We start from the raw sequence: 18,959 nt of genomic DNA, 5'->3' as shown, positions 1-18,959 counted from the left end.
AACCGCCCTGGCCCCATGCTGAAAGACCCTTATCAAGTCCTGTTAATTATCAACACTGCTGTGAAGTGCCGAGAATTGACTACCTGCCCATGTTTCTCACTGTAATGGCTCTCTGACTGATGATCGGTCTATCTTTCCTTCTGGTATTGTTGCTCCTTCTGGACATCAGGAGTGAAGAACAAGGTGAAAAGTCGGTAACCTCTCCTTTGTCCACTGACAGACCCACCGTGCCTTTGAAGGCACAACCTCTCTACCTGAGAACATAATAAAGCCTCCAACCAAGCAAGGTGATTGTGCTAGTAACCCCTACCTTGCTGCCTCATTGCTGGACAGCTAAGTGAATTAAGACTACGAAATCTTGAAGGATAGCTTGCGAAAGCTAGCCAAAACTACCTGAAGATAAAACTTTTAATATTCCTCAGCCTCTCCTTCTTAACAAACTTAGGGTGGGAATGGGAAAGTAATATTTTTCTAGATCTTGTTCAATCAGTAGCCTCACTAGTAAATAATCAAATGTATACCCAAAAAGTTTGTTCTGCCACTGGAAATTTTGCCTGTACTGAAATTATCCCAGTAACTGATCATTTGACCTGTACCCTATTGTAATATACCCCTTCTTATGCCATTGATGCTGAAGCCCCTCAGCCGTTTTGTGAAGGTGTTTAGCCAACAGATGTGGTACAATACTTCATCAAAGAAAGATGGGTTGGAGTTTCAATGGACTGTAATTAATGCTACACTAGGGACTGTAAAATTTACACTACCCTTATCTAGTTTTCAGATTACCTCTATATATCCTAATTGTTCAAAAGGAGCTGCCATTTGGTTGGCACAACAACAGACCTGGGTTTCTGCCAGAAAAAAGAGGAACTTGGCTGGACACCTATGGAATGGTACAAATAGTGTAGCTGCAATCTGGAATATCCATAAAGGTCAGCAACATGAGGAAAAATTGGGACAGTTGGAAAAAGCCATGGGCCTTATTACTGGAGCACAGCTAGCCCAGGTTCAGGCTTGTGTTGGTGAATTATATGTTATATCTGCCCTTAGTTCAATGACCCAAAAACTGTTAACAAAGATGGTACTAGGTATCACGAACGCTGGAAAGATATTGCAGTGGGATCAGGCTTGTTCAGAGGTTCAGGATTTTCTGAATGACCAGCTTACGGCCATTCAGAAGGATCTTGAACATCAGGCATGGCCTACTGCCCTTACAAATACCTTAGAAGTTCCATCTAATCTGTGGCCATGGCGACATGCTTGGAGATTTTCTAAATGGAGATGCAGACGTTCACAATGCTCCTTCCAAGCATATGGGCCGGTCGGAGGGGTGTGGGCTCCCACCTACCAAATCCTGCCGGGTCCGTGGGGAGGATGCATGTGGGATTGGATAATTCACCGAGACATTTGGAAACTTAAACTACCTGGTATGCCCAACCGATTCGTAGTCAGTGCTCCTGGAGAAAAGCCCGACATTTGGGTAGGGATTGGAAGCCAATGGACACTCTGGCCATTAGAACCCCCTCAACTTCAGTGTATACGTAAACTAAAACCAGGAGAGGTTGTCACTGTTCATGACAACATTTGTTGGGAGGGTATGGGACACGGGACTACCCTGACAGGACGCCTACTTTTCCAAGCTAATAATAGCTGTGTGCATGTTGAGACCACCACCTTGAATGACGTACATTTTAATCTCACCACAGCCGCAGGCAATCTTATAATTTATTGGCCTGCAGATAAAACTCTACAATTATCCCTTAGGTTCCAGATACCCTTTAACTGGACTGCTTTAGTACCTGACTGATTTCAAAATTTGCTTTCGATCCTGCCAGAGGTTCAGAAAATTTCCAAATTTCAGGACAAATTCACATTGTCCAAAATATATATCAAGCTGAAAAGAATGTCTTTTATACTGCCTATAGAATGTCTACTTTGTGTACCCAGACTAATGTACGGTGTTTTGTGACTAAAGCTATACAACAGTCTCAACCGCATCCTATTATCACCATGGAAATGCTGTTGCTTTTACTGCTGTTTAGCATAGGGTTATGTTATTGTTGCTGTAAGAAATGTATTTAGCATTGCCTATCCAGCCCTAGACCTGCCAACCTCAGCGCAAGGAAGCAGGTGGCACTAATGATTGTAAATGAAATGTGTGACACAGTTTGGGCAGAAGAACAGGAGGACGAAAAGGAGGAAATTAACAGGCTCATGGCTATAGAAGTTTAGGCCCAATTAGCAGTGCCAAAAAGGCACCAAATGGGGGAATGTGGAGGAAAAATCTAGTAGGCCTAAACTAATAGGCCTAAAACTTTGGTCAAGCTAACTGTGTATATGAAGCATAAGAAGAGAGTGAGGAAAATTCTATTGAGGGACAATTGCAACAGCACAGCTTAAGAAATGTAACCATAACCGCTAGAAGTTAGAAAAAACCATTAACCGCAAAGAAAACACCTGTCAATAACTTGGAGTTTTGCTAAACTCCAAGTAAGGCAAAGCTACTGTTGAAGCTTGCACTATACGCCAAATAAGGAAAATGCTGTTGAAGGAAGTGGGTTTGACAAATTGTGGTTTTCAGCAGTATAATCACCTGTATTTCTGTTTACGCAGCAGCTCCGGCTGACACCCCCTGTATGCACATGCTTGAATAAAGGAGCCTCAGGTTTGTTCTGATCCAAACACAACACATGGTTCATTTTCCACCACAATCCTATACCACCATGACAAGTAAAAAATTACCTGGGCCTCATTTCCACTAGGAATTTGCATCAAGTGAACCAACAACATAAAAACCACACCTGTTTTGCAGTGAAGACACAGGTCTTTGCTTCATTCCAAAAATATGTCCATTCTTATCTTGAGTCAGCTTACTCGAGTGAACATATTTTTTCTTTTTCTGGGGTAAAGACAAGGCCATAGCCATAGTGAGAGGCAGTCTCTGTCCTGCATAGCTTGCAATCTAAATTGACAGGGCAGAGAGAGCAAGCATCGTCATCTCCATATAACAGATGGGGCACCAAGACACAAAAAAGGTTAAGTGACTTGCCCAAAGTCCCATTGGAAGCCCGTAGCCTTAGCCACAAGACCAGCCTTCCTCTCGCCACATCTTTGCTTGACTCCTCCACCAAAGTATTGTTAACCCCACATGTTTCCTTCTTCCACAGTACCTGTGCATTTTTCCACTGGGCCCCCATGCACGCAGTGTCCTCCCCCTCCCTTACCAAGCCACTGCCAGCTCTAGCTCAGTGCCTCTTAAAACCCCACTTTGTCTGACAGACCCACAAGTAGTGAATTTACAGTTCAAGAGAATGCTCTTCACCTCGATTTTCCAGCGTGCTTCATCTTTCATGCGATTTGCTTGTAGGGTACGTCTACGCAAGAAAAGAATGGTTTTTTTTACCTCACAGTAGCTAACCCATGTTACAATAGCAGTGAAGACATGGCAACTCTGTTTTTAACTCAGCTTAGCAGAACATGTTCAACCCCAGGTTCTCCTACACAGGCTTTAGCTGAAGCTGGTAACCAGAGTTAAAAGTAGCATCTTCACTGCTATTTTAATGGGAGTTAGCTAGCCTCAGTGAAGAACACACTTTAAAAAAAAAAAAAGTGTAGATGTAAGCACTCAGCCTGTAAGCAATCTGGGAAAGGAGCTGTCTGTGAGCTGTACGGTATGGAATACACTGTTAGAGCGAAACAAACAAAAACCGTAAGTGCTATGATGGAGAATGAAAAAGCCTCCATGAACTCTCTTGAGCCAGTCTCTTTCCAGATTAGATCTCAGATAAAGAGCCAGCACAGCTGTGGCCTTTTCTCCTTTGGTGGTGGGGAACCACAAATAAGCAGCAGCAGCTGCCGCCACACCGCCATGGGTGCATGAACCCTGTACCAAGATTCACACAGATTTGGGGAGCGACAGTAAAAGTAGATTTCACAGCATCGCTATCTTGCTCTGCACCTTGTAAAACACACATGGATGCTGCCACAGAAAGAGGCCTACAAGATTTTACAATCAATGCTTACAAACCTGGGTGCCTAGACTCCTACATCCAGACTGTAGGTATTTAAAAAGAAGCAACTTGTTTTTCAGAGGTGTCATTTACTTTAACGGGAGCTGGGCCTGCTCAGCACTTCTGAGAGTCAGGCTGCTTCATTTAGGTGCTTAATTATAGATTTAAGACCCTGACTTTAGGCTCCCAGGTCTGAAAGTCTCCTGGACTCCAAAACTGCCATAGTGAGAGTCAAACCCTGTCCTGAAGAGCTTGCAATCTAGATGGGCAGTGCAGAGAAAGCATTTGTGGTTAAGTCCCTGGTACTCAGGAAAATGGGGGTGTATTCCCAGCTGCACCATAGGCAGCTTCCTGTACGAACATGGTCTTGTCAATTAGGCACCTAACTCCCACTGATTTCAATGAAAGGTAGAAGTCTAAATAACACTCTTTTTGCCTTGGGTACTCATCTGTGGATGGAGATATTGGTTGGACTTCCCTACCTCATAGAGATGTTGCAATACATTAAAGATTGATAGCTGCTCAGATGCTTCCCTAATGGGGGCAATATATGTATCTAGATATCTAGAAAGATAGCTCCCTTTCTAGGAACATTCAGAGGAAGAAAATGCAGTGATTTCAGTTTCATAGTCTGCCCACATCTCAGATGTTGATGTGCCACACATCTTATACAATGTTCTCATTTTCTAGTGTTCATATGTTCCGAGAAAAACTTTTCTTAAGTGAATAATCAGAAGTCTAATCTGTCAAAACTCATTTAGCTAAACCCTATTATCAGAAAAACTCATTAGCCCAAAATGAGGTCATCCCCCCACCCCCGGGGCCAAATACTTTGAAATGCCCCCACTCATCTGAATTGCTCTATATTTGAACTTCTTCCCTGCTCTTCGATCTCATCTAGATAAATAAGGTTTGGCCATAATCACATTTTATAATGGTTTGGAAAAGTCATCTTTCCAAGAAAATACATCATTAGTGTGTTCACAGCAGGGTTTTATTTTCCCTTGTAATTTAGGGGCAGTATCTTCCCCACCCCCATGATTTTCCTCTACTAGATTTTTTTTAACAAATTAAAATCTGCATTTTTTAATATACTGATATTGTAGAAACTGACACACCTAATAAGAACAAGAAAAAGAAAGATGAAAGCTTTCTGCTCATTTCTGAGCAGCTGGGAATGGCACTGAGAAAAGCAGAGAAATTGAGATGAGTACAGAGCTTTCACAGGGTAAGAAAACCCAGCTGCTTGGAGGAAAAAAAAAAATCAGATCTATTGAACATAAAGACTTCATGCAGCAAAAAACCATCTTGCTGATAAAGGAAAGTAACAATGTACATGCAGGCTATACAGTCTTGAATTATATTGGAAAATAAAGGGGCAGCTCTATATATTTTTTTCTCTTTAGAAAATACATGAGCTATTCCAAATTATGCACACTCATTGCCTCTTTCCCCATCTCTAAACAATCAACTCCAAGATTTTCAATCTCCAATAATTTACCCCATGGTTCAGCAGACAGGGCACTGCATTAAGAATTAGCAAACCTAGGTTCCATTCCCAGCTGTGCTATTGACTTTGTATAAGCCATTTAACTGCTGTGTCTCAGTTTCCCCATTTCTAGGGACATCACTATCTTTGTGAAGTGCTTTGACATCTCTAGATGAAAAAGCACCATTCGAGCACTATGCGTTAGTTACCAATATCTTTGTACTGCTGACTAACCAGAGTTCAGCATTCAGGACCTGTACAGAATACAGAGAGCTGGTCCTTTAATGGAAAACTGGTATTTTATTAAAAAAAAAACAAAGATTCAGTTAAAAACAAAGTTTTCAGCCTGAAAGCTTGTGGTTTTCAATGAAAATGCAACATTTTCTGAAGAAAGCAGATGCTTTCCAGGGAAAAATTAGTTCAGCTGAATACCCAGTTTTCCATCCAAAAACAGCTTCCATGAAAAAGCTTCAACCACTTGAGCACAGTATACTGCTTTATTATGAGGTGAGGTAAGGTTTGAGTGAAATCCAGCTCTCTCTCAAGTACAATATTTTCCTTACAAAAATATCTGGAAGGTCCAAAGACTAAAATGCCTGGAAGCAAGGGAGCCTCCAGAAATGCCCCCCTCCCGGTATGCACGTTCAATCCCTGTGGAGCTAGCCCTGCTGCAGCTGCTGGTCTCAGTCCCTTGTCCACCAAGTCTGTGCCACACTCAGCTCCCATCTTCCAGCCCTGCCTGCCCAGGTGCAGTGTCACTCCCGATCTCTGAGAAGGGACATGGGTGGCTGGAAGTGGGGTGAGGCCAGGTAGGTTCCCCAAGTGCAGGAGCCGGCCCCATGGCAGTGGAGAGGAGGAGCAGGGCTGACCACTCCACTGTCCACTCAGGTTTGGCCCCACAGCCCCGCCGGAGGGCCAAAATTGAGTGAGTGGTGCTGTAACCCCGGTGCACCCCCCCCCCCCATCATGGCAGAGGGCCAGCACGGCCAAACCTGAGTGAGTAGTAGGGTAGCCAATGCTGCCCCTTCTCACCCCTGCCAAATGCGGTGCACTTTGTGTGTGAACAGCTGTGGTTGCCGCTGCCAGGAAGTGAAGAACTTAGGGATTTAGCCATTTCTCCATCGCCTTTGTTATACACTGTGGCCATGATAATCACACTAGTAAATGTTTACAAGATCCAAGCACCTCAGCCCATCCCAACACTATTCTGCCCCCCTTCCCCTCCAACTTACACTGCTCATACAAACTTAAATTTTCTCCACAAAATAGGTAAAAAAAAAATCCCACGATAAAATCCGGTTATAAAATCCCATGCCTGTTTAAGAAAACCACTTCCAATAAGGTCCTAGTAACCTGACTCTTTTTTAGAAAAGTGCAGTATTTTAGAACAAAGTAACACTTTTTGGATATTAGCCGGACGCCAGAGAAACAATAACAATCTTAGTTCTTTCTAACAAAGTCCTTTGTCTCTGAATAGGTCTATTAAGCAAAAGAGGCCTAGTACCATTTCCTTTTGACACCCCACTGTTAACCTTCCATGTGAATAACTGACCAGCAATTCCTACTTCTTTTTGTAGAATTTCTGCAGCTTTCTAATCCATGACACAGTACTTTACTTCTCACCAAACGCCTCTAGGGTCTTATTAACAGCGTCATACGAGGGATTTTGTCCAAGGCTTTTGCAGGGTTCAAATAAACTGTGTTAACCCATTCTCCTGCACTCTTTCTGGTGATGCAGAAAGGATTCTAGTAGATTGGAGAGACATGGTTTTTCTCTACAGGAACCATGCTGGTTGGTCCTCAATGCATCATACTCTAGCAGAGAGGGCTGTCTAGTTTACAAGTCTATGTACTGTGTTCCCAATGGTGAGCAATAGGGGGAGTTTACCTTCACAGAAAGCTGGTGTGTACAACTGCAGTCAATCAAGTGCACTCTGCTGCTGCTTAGATAGGCAGTAATGTGTGCATTATGTGGCCCTCAAATCACCCTATTGGAACACACCCTTGCCAGCTTGAGTCCCTCTGCAGAGGATGCAACAGGAAAGGTCTCGGCTCCACCACCGTTTGCTAGCATGCCCTGAACTGGGCCCTTTATTACTTTACCTCAGTCTCTTCTAACCCAAGAGGATATGATATAAGTGTTGCCATTAAAATGAGAGTAAACAGTCACATAAAATCCACATAATTGGGCCTCTTCTGAAATAAGTGAAAGCTTTCCTTTTAATGCTTGAATACGCATGAGAGGTAGACTGCCCTCTTTTTGGCTGACTCTTAAGGCATAAAGCAAATCCTTACTAACACAGAGAGAAAGCAATCAGTGGATTGTGAGAAAGTTTTCCCACACCCCACTTTTTTTTTCTGAATAATTTCCAGGAAGGAATCTTAAATATTTATTTTTGTTCAAGGGGGTCCATTTCTGCTACTGTAGGTTTTTCTAGTGCACTGCTCACTGTAGCATTTAGGAAATGAGAGGTGGCAAGGCTCTCTCATTTTAAAGATTCCTGAGCTTATAATTTTCAGCTGAGAATCATTCTATTTAACTCTAGAGCTTCAGAGTAAGATGCAAAACCCATGGCTCAGGAATAACGGGTCTGATCCAAAACCTCTTGACGTTCCCGGGAGTCTTTCCATTGACGTCAATAGACTTTGGAGCTGGTCCTGAACGGGAATGAAGCACCTTGAGATAAGGCCAAGCAAGATCTCAGCCAAGATGATGTGACTGCACCTCCTGCAGGCTGATGGGGTTTAGTGCTCTTGGTTATCTTCTTTTCCAGTGGGCACTACGGTAGCCTGGGGAATGCATCTTAGTGCAAGATGGTACGTGACAGACATGGACAGGAGTTTTCCCTTTGAGAAGGGCAAGATTTCCAGTCCTTTCCCTTCATAGCAGAGCTTCGCTTTAATAGAAGCAGTGATAGTTGACCTATTAGGCACAATTCACATTGAAATCAGCTTGCCAATTCCCATCAAAGTCAACATGTGGTTGGGTCAAGTAAGAATCACAGGATCAGACCCCTTAACTGGAGACTTTGCCCTATTTTCTTTATGGATTCAATCACAAAGAAAATGTGAAGGGTTAAATTCTGCCTTCCAACGTGCACACACCTATCCCACTGATTTCTGATTTCTGCTGCAACCAGAGGCAGCATTTGGGTCGACGTTAAAGTCATAATTTGGACCTACGTTGGCATCTACACATCAGTGCTGGAACTAGGGGTGCTGGTGTGACAGAAGATTTTGCCTCAGTTGTTTGAATTACCTTAAATTGAAGGTTTGCAGAAAAACCTCTGAAGGGGGGTTAAAATCGGGAAAATTAGAACTTGCTTAATTAGACACCAAAAGAGTGGTGATAGTGTCAGGAGCCTTTGGGGTGCTTAGACTAGTAATTAGTTTTAAGACTAAATCATTAATTAGATAGAAATTAATAGTAGTTTAAATTAGAAAATCCAGTAATGGCGGCTATAGGGTGATAGAGTGGAAGATTCCATTTCTAAGGCACATAAGGGTCCATCACCGATGACATAATTATTTCACTTCCTGTAAAGCAATGGCAAATGCCACTTCCGGTGGGGAATGACTCAGGAAGATGCCGTAGAGATACATTATAGCCCACAGGAATACATGGGGCTTCCAAACAGGAAGTAGCTAGGGGTCATCCACAGGTCAGCTGAAAACCCCCCACAGGAATACATTATAGCCCCTAGGAATACATGGGACTTCCAGTGAGGAGGAGGAGCTAATAGTTATATGTTGGTACATGTGACTTAATTAGCATACACCAATCTGAACTTAGCATATGCTTATCCCAGGAAGCTGATTGGCTGAGCCTGAGTGCCATGTGTTGGTACACATGACATAAATTAGCATATGCTAATCTCTGAAAGCTGATTGGCTGAACACGGTGAGAGAATTATGTTGATAAGCTGACCAAATGGTATATAAGGGTGACAGCCAGCTGGCTAAACCCTGTAGTGGGATCTTGAAGAGAGAAGAAGCTGCAGGACACCTAGAAAGAAGATGACGTGCAATAAGAGCGGCAATAGCATCGGCGGATCCCTGCAAAGCAGAAGCTGCCTGAAAAGCAGTTACTACAGCAGCAGCCGCAGCCATTCCAAGCGTGCCCCGGCCGAAGGCTGTTTCTGCTACCCAGCCAGCAGGGGGCCACTGCAGCAGCTACCAAGCCGGCTTCCATCGCTCCTGCAGCTCAGCACAGCAGCTGCTGGAGACCACCATCAGCAAACAGCCATCGCTCACATACTGACCAAGCAGAAGGACCTTTTGAGACGGATCAGAGGGATTCTATAAGAAAAACCCTTGTAAGTTCAGCCTTCTTCTGTTCATTATCCTAGAGCATATGGGTTCTGCTTGGAAATAAAGTTGGGTGTCTGTGATGTGAATGAGATCTTCCCCTACCCATCTAGTAACCACCTGGCCAGCGCTTACTGGATGTCCAGCTTTAAGTATTTAGTAGTGAATATTTAATGGATATATCTTTATGTATATTATTATCAAGTGAAATTGTTATTACAGCGTTGTGTCTTCATTTGCCGGGTCACTTCATTCCCTTTTTAACTGTAACCCCTATTATCTCGCTCTCTCTATTCTTGTACTATAACCACTCATTTCTAAACAAATATTTTTGTTTTTGAAGACTTACTGCTTACTTGTCTGTTCCTGATTGGAGGGCTGTCTCCGTGTCTTTTCAAGGGCCAGCAAGGCTAGCTTGCTTCCCTGGCAATTCCTTTAGGGCGGGCCACAACCTTGGTTACCAGTTTAGATAATTATAGAATAAAGGTTTTAAATTAAAAGCAGCATCTTAGGCAACATCACCGGTATAGTATAATTGAATTAAATCTTCCGGTAACACTGCGGGTACTGCTGCATACCCAGGCTTGAAATAGTTTCCATCATATACAGGGCTTGCAGTCTGCTTTAATGGCTTTCAGCACCCCACTATAAAGACTGTTCCAGCACCCCTGCCTCTTCAGTGTTGTTGTAGCCATGTTGGTCCTAGGGTATCAGAGAAACAAGGTGGGTGAAGTAATATCTTTTACTGGACCAACTTCTGTTGATGAGAGTGACAAGCTTTTGAGCTTACCGTGGGGTTTTTTAATCGCAGCGTAGACATAGCCAGAGACCTCAGTCTGCTTAGAACCATGGCAAACACACCATTAAAAATCTTTTAAACCTTTTATTACAAATATAGGAAGAGAAGGGCAGGCAGTTAAAGCATTTAAAATGTAAAGTATTACATAGGGCTTTCATTTTAACAGCATTCCTTGTTCCCTTCCCTTTAGCTGAAGAGAGTTTTTAGGGAGACAAAACCTTGTTTGATAATTGTCCTTTTTTGGGAAAAGAGAAGAAGATAGTATTAAGGGGCTGGAACTGTCATTGTTGCTGTTGTTGTTAAGTCTGATCCAGTTTCCTAGAAGACAAGACAAGACAAACATGCACAAGAGGGAGGTAAGAGTAGCAAAGACAGAAAATGCAGCTTTTGTCTCTGGTGTTGACTTTTACATGCAACCTTATTGCTGGAAAAACCCAGGCACGGCACATGGTCTGATCAGTCATTCTGAGACCTGCAAACTTGTATTGGTGTTTAGCTTTTTTAGGGCATTGCTTTTAATTGCCTCTCTGGTGGCAGGCTCACAGCAGTGTTTCAAAATATTCAGTCTTGGCCAGCTAAGCCAGGCTCTTATTGGACAGATGGCAAAAGGAGGGGGATTGGGGAGAGAAGAAATAAGGTGGGGAAGGAAAAGGACACATTAAGGAGGGGTGTGTGACAGTCTCACATCCCACATGGTGCTTGGGATTCAGTTGGAGCTGGCGGAGGTGATGATATCAACTGACTCCATCTCTCTGGTCCAATCTGGTCAGGACATCTCTCAGAATTAGTGTGAAGAAGATCTGGGGTCCCAGAAGATGGTGGGGGTGGCAGCCATGATGGTGAAGCTCGCTCAAGTAGCCAATTTTTCTCCCAAGGTTATTGTAACATTCTATGAACTTTCACTCACTTCTTACAGTTAAGCTTACAATTAGGGTAAATTTGTAGGCCTAAATATCACAACACTACCCTTTGAACATTAGGATGTCTCCCTTACCTGACATTAGCAGAAGGTCTCTGTAGGCATCTTATTGAATATGTCCAGAGCTCTTCCAGTCAATTTTGCGACAAATGTGGTCATCCTGTGAGCGTCAGGAATTTTATGGAGTGTGCACAGGCTCTCAAAGGTGAGAAAATATTCAGCAATATCACTGGATTCATCATACTGTGGACATAGTCGCTCCCATTTGTGGATTGTTGGGGAAGGATTGTTAGGGTTATTCAGTATATTCTGCTGAGCCCTTGCCTTCTCTATCTCCAGTGCATGCTTCCTCTCTTTTTCTCTCTCCTCCATTTCTTTTTCTTTTGCCTCCATAGCTCTCTTGTGGGCAGCTTCTTCTGCCTCCACCCTGGCTTTTTCTTTGGCCGCTTGTGCATCAATCTCCATCTGTCTGAGTTCTACCCATCTTTCATGTTCCTTCTATCTTTCCTCAGCTTCCAATCTGGCTAATTCCAGTTTCTGTTGGACATTGCATTCTGTCATCCTAGCCTCTCTGTGTTTAACCTAGCTATACCCGAGAGTTAGAAAGAAAAAAAAAACCTGGCTTGTAAAATTTGCTGTGCTATAACTTGATACCTTTGTCTCTGACAGCTGTTCCTAGCCTACAGAAAAATCCTTTTGTTAAAACCACTAACAGCTCTGCCTCCAGGCAAAGGGACAGAAAAAACTCTAACTGCTTTCAGTTTAAAAAAAAAACAACCTCTTCAGGTCTGTGCTTTTGGTTCAAAATGATTTCTGGTTCAAAATGATCCCACCTCTCTGCCACCATGTCAAGGTTCCTTCCCCACTCTGAACTCTAGGGTACAGATGTGGGGACCCGCATGAAAGACCCCTTGAGCTTATTCTTACCAGCTTAGGTTAAAACTTCCCCAACGCACAGATTTCTTTCTTGCATTGGGAACCAGCTTAAGTTAAAACCTGGTACACTGCCACCACCAAGCGTTTTAACAAAGAATCTGGGAAGAGACCACTTGGAGACATCTTCCCCTAAAATATCCCCCCAAGCCCTTACACCTCCTTTCCTGGGGAGGCTTGAGAATAAACAAGATGAGCACAAACCAGCCTTGGATTTTTAAGACCCAAAAACGCCAATCAGATTCTTCAAAAACAGAACTTTATTAGATGAACAAAACAAAGATAAAAGAAACACTCTGTAAGATTAGAATGGAAGCTAATCTCACAGGCCGTCAGATTCAAAACATACAGAATCCCTCTAGGCAAAACCTTAAGTTACAAAAAGACACAAAAAGAGGAATACACATTTCCTCCGGCACAGAGAATTTACAAGCCAAACAAAGAAAACCTAACACATTTTCTAGCTAGATTACTTACTAACTTTCCAGAAGTTGGAGGGCTTGCATCCTTGATCTGTTCCCGGCAAAGGTATCACACAGACAGACAAAAGCCTTTCCCCCCGCCTCCAGATTCTAAAGTATCTTGTCCCCTCATTGGTCATTTTAGGTCAGGTGCCAGCAAGGTTACCTTAGCTTCTTAACCCTTTACAGGTGAAAGGATTTTGCTTCTGGCCAGGAGGGATTTTATAGCACTGTATACATAAAGGTGGTTACCCTTCCCTTTATATTTATAACAGTCTCTTACCCTCTTTTGGGCCAGCTACTGCTGGTCATTGACCCAGACATGCAATACTGTACATCATAACCTCTGCAATCATCTCTTACCTAAGGATGTTTCTGCCATAGTTAGCTCATGCCCTTCAGAGACAGATCCTGAATCTTACTGTGAAATGATCAACTTTCAAGACTGAAAAAGAGAGCTCTTGAAGTCAGACAGAAATTGAGACTGGCTGCTGGTGATTTCATGTTAGACTGTTTGCCAGGAACACCAAAGCTCTATTCCTGAGTCTAACTCTGATTCTCTGAATATAGAGCCAGAAAGACAGGTGTTCAGAAACTTTCAGGTCTGCCCCTTTCTCCCTCTACTTCTGTTTCCCCACCTGTCAAATGGGAGTGATAACACTTACCTAGTTCCCAGGTCAACATGAGGATCAGCTGGTGTTTGGGTAAAGCACTATATAAACAGTAAATAATATTAATATTTTTAGGGCTTGATGCTGCCCCTACTGAAACAGATGGCAAGACTTGCACTGACTATAATGAGGCCATTAAAAACCCAGTTGAGTACCTGCAAATATGCATCATTTTGTTCTATTTGCAGCTCACACACTATTCCAGCCTTCCTATTCCTAGCCCAGCTTTTGTTATTTTATCTTAGTGTATTGGAATACAGGGCTCCTCTATACGAGTCTGGGGAAATAAAAGGACGGTACTCTTTAACTGCTGCCACTGCTTGTGGAGAATATAGTGGCCACTCAAAATTTCAGCTACTTTAACATCATAGCCATGCTTACAACTATGTGCATGAGTCTGAACAGTCAGCCAGATCATCAGCTGTGAAATACATAGCCCATGGATATTTTACAGTGCACAGTCCTTACATTTTACCAAATGGATGAAACACCAAATCATGAGTACATCTCTGTTACTGCCTGAAATGTTGGGTAAATGTGCCATAGGACTCTGGTTCCTGCAAGAGCATTGATAATCTTGAATGTAAGGTGCTATGGATGTGCAATTATATATGGCACAGCACAAAAATATGTAGTATAAACCACCTGTGATGGAAAAGTAAAATATAGCTACTCTGATGTCAATGAGGTTACACTAATTTACATCAGCTGAGGATCTGGCCCTTGATGTATAGCTAGTGGCTCCCATTATTTTAAATTGGGATTGTAATTATTGTGGGAATATATAAATATGTGCTGGACTTTGCAGTGAGTTGCACTGTACTGCAGTAAAGTGCAATACGATACACTTTGTAAACCTTTACCCGTCACTATTGCTCTCAAAACTAGGGTGCTATTTATACACTTTATGGTATATAACTTGTCACATGCATGATTAATTCCACATCCAACACCTTTTCAATGATGTGGAACCTCAAATGAAGTGGAGGTTAGGTGGTGTAGTAGCTTAAAGCCATAGCCTTTGACCTCGAGGTCAAATTCTGCTTCAATTAGAAGTGGAAACAAGTTTGGTGTGCACAAGCCAGTACCGAGTGTACAGTACAGTGGAGTCTCTGCTCAGGAGAGATCCATAATTTTTGTGGAGGTGAGGCCAGGGATGGCATTGAGGTGTTAGGTTGGGATTGAAAAGAAAGTAATTAAGGAAACTAACCACAGAGCTGCTGCTACTAAAGTGCCTGGAGCTAGCCTTGGCTAATAGTTCGATGAGTTTTTAACCTTCCTGGGAAGGCACATACCTCCAACTTAGCACTAACAGGAGTTTTGTGGGGAAAATACACTTCTCTGGCTTTCAGACACGCCGAGAGGAAGATATCTGATGAGCAGAGATCTCATCCAGCATGGCGAGCTGCTGTGGAACCATTTGTTGATCACGTTGCAGTAGTTTGGCTTCACCGTGGTTATTATGGTACACTGGGCAATGAGTAACCCTGGGATAAATCACTTCAACATTCTTTCTGTCTGAATTTTACTATTAGTGAAATGCTCTTGATTACCAAGGGGCAGGAGAGACTGTTTTCAGACTAACAGAAGCTCGGCCTTTTCTTTCCCCCAGACGACCTTGCCTCTTATTTATTTTTATTGACCCAGTCTGCCTTTCCCATTTGGTTTACAATGCCACGATTGCCACTAACTGCACGTTTAGCCATTTTCCTGGTTGCTTGCAACCTTTTAAAGCAAAGCATTCAGAACCCAGTCAAAATCCTTACAATTTCCCACCCTGTGGCCTTGTTTTTCCCCCTTCCCACTCTGTCAACTTACTAGTCCTTGGTCAAGTACGTTCACTCAGACGTTCTGCAGTTCATAGAAAATGATTTGCACACTAAGGCAAAACTGTGGCTCCTACCACGCAAGGGTTGGGGTCGGCAGGACAAGGTACAAAAAGATTCTTCTTCCCTCATACCCATGCCGTCTCCAGCACAGCACCTAGGGTCACCTAGCTAAAAGGGCTGGAGGTTCTCTCCACCACACAAATCCTACGGAGTGCTAGGGACTTGACTGCTTCCTGAGGCATCACAGACTGAATGCACCTGCTCCACTAATGTGCTCATATAACTAATCTGGTTTTTGGATTGCACTCTCCTCGGGGGCATTGATCTTGTCATTTTGCTTGTCCACGAAACACCATGCCTACCTCGTCTACTATATCAAAATGACTAATAGTGTGCAATGTGTATTAATTCTCTAGGATTTATTCACCCACAGTCACATCTTCTGTTGGAAGCAACAGTCAGCTACAGCTGCAGCCTAATCTAGATTGTCATCTCTCCTTATCAGATAGGAAGTATACTGCCTCAGATGATGGCCCAGGGCTCCTAGGAAACTGCATTTTCATTAATAGTGAAATTGATCTACAGTCCTGATATGGCAAATCATTTACTCCAATCTAAAATCATTAGTACATTAAGCCATCCACCTCTGCAGAAGAAGGGCTAGATTATTTCTCTGGGTGCAGTGGGGCACCAGCAAAGGGGTGCACCTCCAACGTCCAAACTACAATGGAAAGAGGACTTTATTATGAAAGTCACACTGCCTCCGGGGTAAGTGGGGAGGTGCAGTGAGGGGTGACTCTTGCTGGGCTGGCAGGCCATCACTCAGCCTGACCCTTGTGGGTCTGCAGTGAGAAGCGGGCCTTCGACCCGCCTCTGTTCATCTCCCTCTAGACTTGTTAGCATTGCAACAGCAGCAACCCACCTCTTCCTTGTGCTTCCTGTGGGTGCAACCTGTCAAAAAGGAAAAGAGTTCCTGAGCCCTCTCCCCATTCTAGCACATCGCCAAGGGTTCTCTGCACCCCCAAAACATCTCCAATAACCTGAAGCACATGGACATCTCCTGTGATCCCAAAAGCATTATCTGCAATGTTGCTAAGAAGACACCCAGGTTTGCTGCCTTACCAAGACTCTTTTGGAGGCACAGTGACATAATTAACTCCAGCTGATTATAAAGAGACCCCCTCACCTTGACATTGCCTATAATTTATTTCTCTCTGGGATCTAAACCAGATCATGAAGAATTCCCGAAGCAGCCCGTTTTTGTGGAGTACAGCTGAGCATTGTGACACGCAGGACTGAATCTGGAGTCAAAGTGACTTGGGTTCCCAGAGAGGCATGTTCACCTAATCACTTCCAGTTAATTATTTCAGCGAGATCATAGCAAATGTGATGTGTTTGGGTCATAGAATATCAGGATTGGAAGGGACCTCAGGAGGCCATCTAGTCCAACCCTCCTGCTCAAAGCAGGACCAATCCCCAATTTTTGCCCCAGATCCCTAAATGGCCCCCTCAAGGATTGAACTCACAACCCTGAGTTTAGCAGGCCAATGCTCAAACCAGTGAGCTATCCTTCTCCCCCCGTCTAACTTAAGCCGGTTAGACTGGAGATCGAGTAGATGTGTAAATAAAGGGGATTAAGTTTGACTGTTTTATTGACCCATAATGGCAACCAATCAAGGTGGAGAATAGCAGTTTATACCATCAGCGCTTCTTGGCATTAATGTGTCTAAGGAAAGTAAGTGCATCCCAGTGGCACCATGCATATAATAGTACTTGGCACAGGAGTGCTGGAGGACAGAAACAGGGCAATGAAATAATTAACACCATCAATATGCACCCCTTTAAAACCAGATACTATTTCTCTCTTATGGAAAAAGACAGGGTTTGATTCTCCTCAAGGGCAACACCACTGGGTTCAATGTAAATTTCATGCATGTGAGATCAAAATTAGGACCACATGGCCAGATCCTAAAAAGGTGTATATCAGCATAGCCACACAGAATTCAATGGAGCTATGATGACGGAGAAGAGCAAAGGATCTGGTCCTCAGTGTGCACAGTTCAGTTATATCTGCCTTATGCTATTTGTGTTAAACTGCGCATGGTTATAATTACAATTTAACACCTGAGTTCAAAAGATTTTGATCATTATGACTGCATGCAACACAACACTCAGCATGAAACATCAGACGAGTATTTTCATTTAGATGATGCAAATACTGCAGGCAGAGGAGGGAGTGTTTGGGTTTTTTAAAATTATTATTATTATTCTTTCATAAAATAATCCCCCTCTGGATAAAGGCAACAAGAAACAAGTGTTGGGAGAAAAGTACCATTTCATGGCAGCTTAGAAAACAAGGTGAGTAATGTAATAAATGAAATTCATTGTGATCTGATTAGTAATTAGAGAGGACCTAACAGTGAGCCTGCAAACTTTTATCACAAATGAGTTACTGCTACTTTGGTGCTTGCACTGGCAAATACAGATGTGTCGAGATTCAGTGCCCTGCGAGCTTTACATTGATTAAGCAGACATCAAAGGGAGTCTTCAAGTAGGTTGTGGGGGTGGCGATTTCTTTTTCTTGGTAAGTCTTCTATTTCAAGAACAGGAGAATACAGGGAAATACACTGTTTGCTGACTGCAGACATTAAGCTGTCATGGTCAGTAAATTCAACCATGCCCAAAAATGTGAACAGCAAAAGCCTATTGTCAGAAGAAAATCTAAGGGAAAAAGTTATTCAGGAGAGCTGGCAATTTCTCAAGCAGACAATAACTGCTCAGGTGGTAGTACTACTGAAAAGGATCTGGGGGTTATAGTGGATGACACACTGAACATGAGTCGTCAATGTGATGCATCTGCAAAAAAGGTTAACATGATTCTAGGGTGTATTAACAGGAGTGTTGTATGTAAGACACAGGGGGTAACTGTTCTGCTCTACTCGGCACTGTGAGGCCCCACTTGGGAGTACTGTGTCCAATTGTGGGGTCCCCACCATACTTGATGAGGCCCTCACCCTGAAAGAAATATTTCTTGAACCCCACCTTCTGACGTTCAGACAACCCTCTCTCGACCCCTCCAAGCTCATCATCAGAAGCAACTCAACACCAACTGAAAGCAGCACCAGACCCTGCCAGAACAGATACAAAACCTGCAGACGTATTTCCACTGTTACACTGACCAACAGCCCCCCACAACACATCTTTCAAGATCCATGGGTCCTACACATGCCTATCACAACACATGGTATACCTCATCTAGTGCACTAAATGCCCCAATAACAACTCTGTGGATGGATGCAGACAATCACTATGCTCTCGAATGAACTCACACAGGAAAATGATAAAACACAAAAACACCATATCATCTGAGGGTGAACACTTTTCACAAAGCAATCACTCTATATATGATCTATCAGTCCTCATCAGAAACCTGCATAACATAAGACGAGCCTGTGAGCTTAAATTCATAACTCTGCTAGTCACTAAAAATCATGGACTGAAGAGACACACTAGATTTATGGCTTATTACGACAATCTAAC

The 18,959-nt window shown here is 43.1% G+C and overlaps 1 protein-coding gene and 1 long non-coding RNA gene across 3 annotated transcripts in view; both read right to left on the bottom strand.

Moving 5' to 3' along the window:
• FRMD4A (FERM domain containing 4A) overlaps positions 1-18,959 on the bottom strand; it is a 550,199-nt gene that overhangs the window by 422,051 nt on the left and 109,189 nt on the right. The gene's annotated exons all lie outside the window — the stretch shown is intronic.
• The window catches only part of LOC122466807, a 30,423-nt gene continuing 14,294 nt past the window's right edge, over positions 2,831-18,959 (bottom strand). The window contains exons 2-3 of the long non-coding RNA XR_006292640.1: positions 3,323-3,374; positions 2,831-2,962 (exon numbers count right to left, since the gene is read on the bottom strand). This is a non-coding gene — a long non-coding RNA (uncharacterized LOC122466807). The remainder of the gene's footprint in view (positions 2,963-3,322; positions 3,375-18,959) is intronic.

This window comes from Chelonia mydas, chromosome 1 (assembly GCF_015237465.2).
Source record: "Chelonia mydas isolate rCheMyd1 chromosome 1, rCheMyd1.pri.v2, whole genome shotgun sequence".
NCBI classification, from domain to species: Eukaryota; Metazoa; Chordata; order Testudines; family Cheloniidae; genus Chelonia; species Chelonia mydas.
The sequence above is the reverse complement of the archived record's forward strand: the minus strand, read 5'-3'. Positions and strand labels throughout refer to the sequence as shown.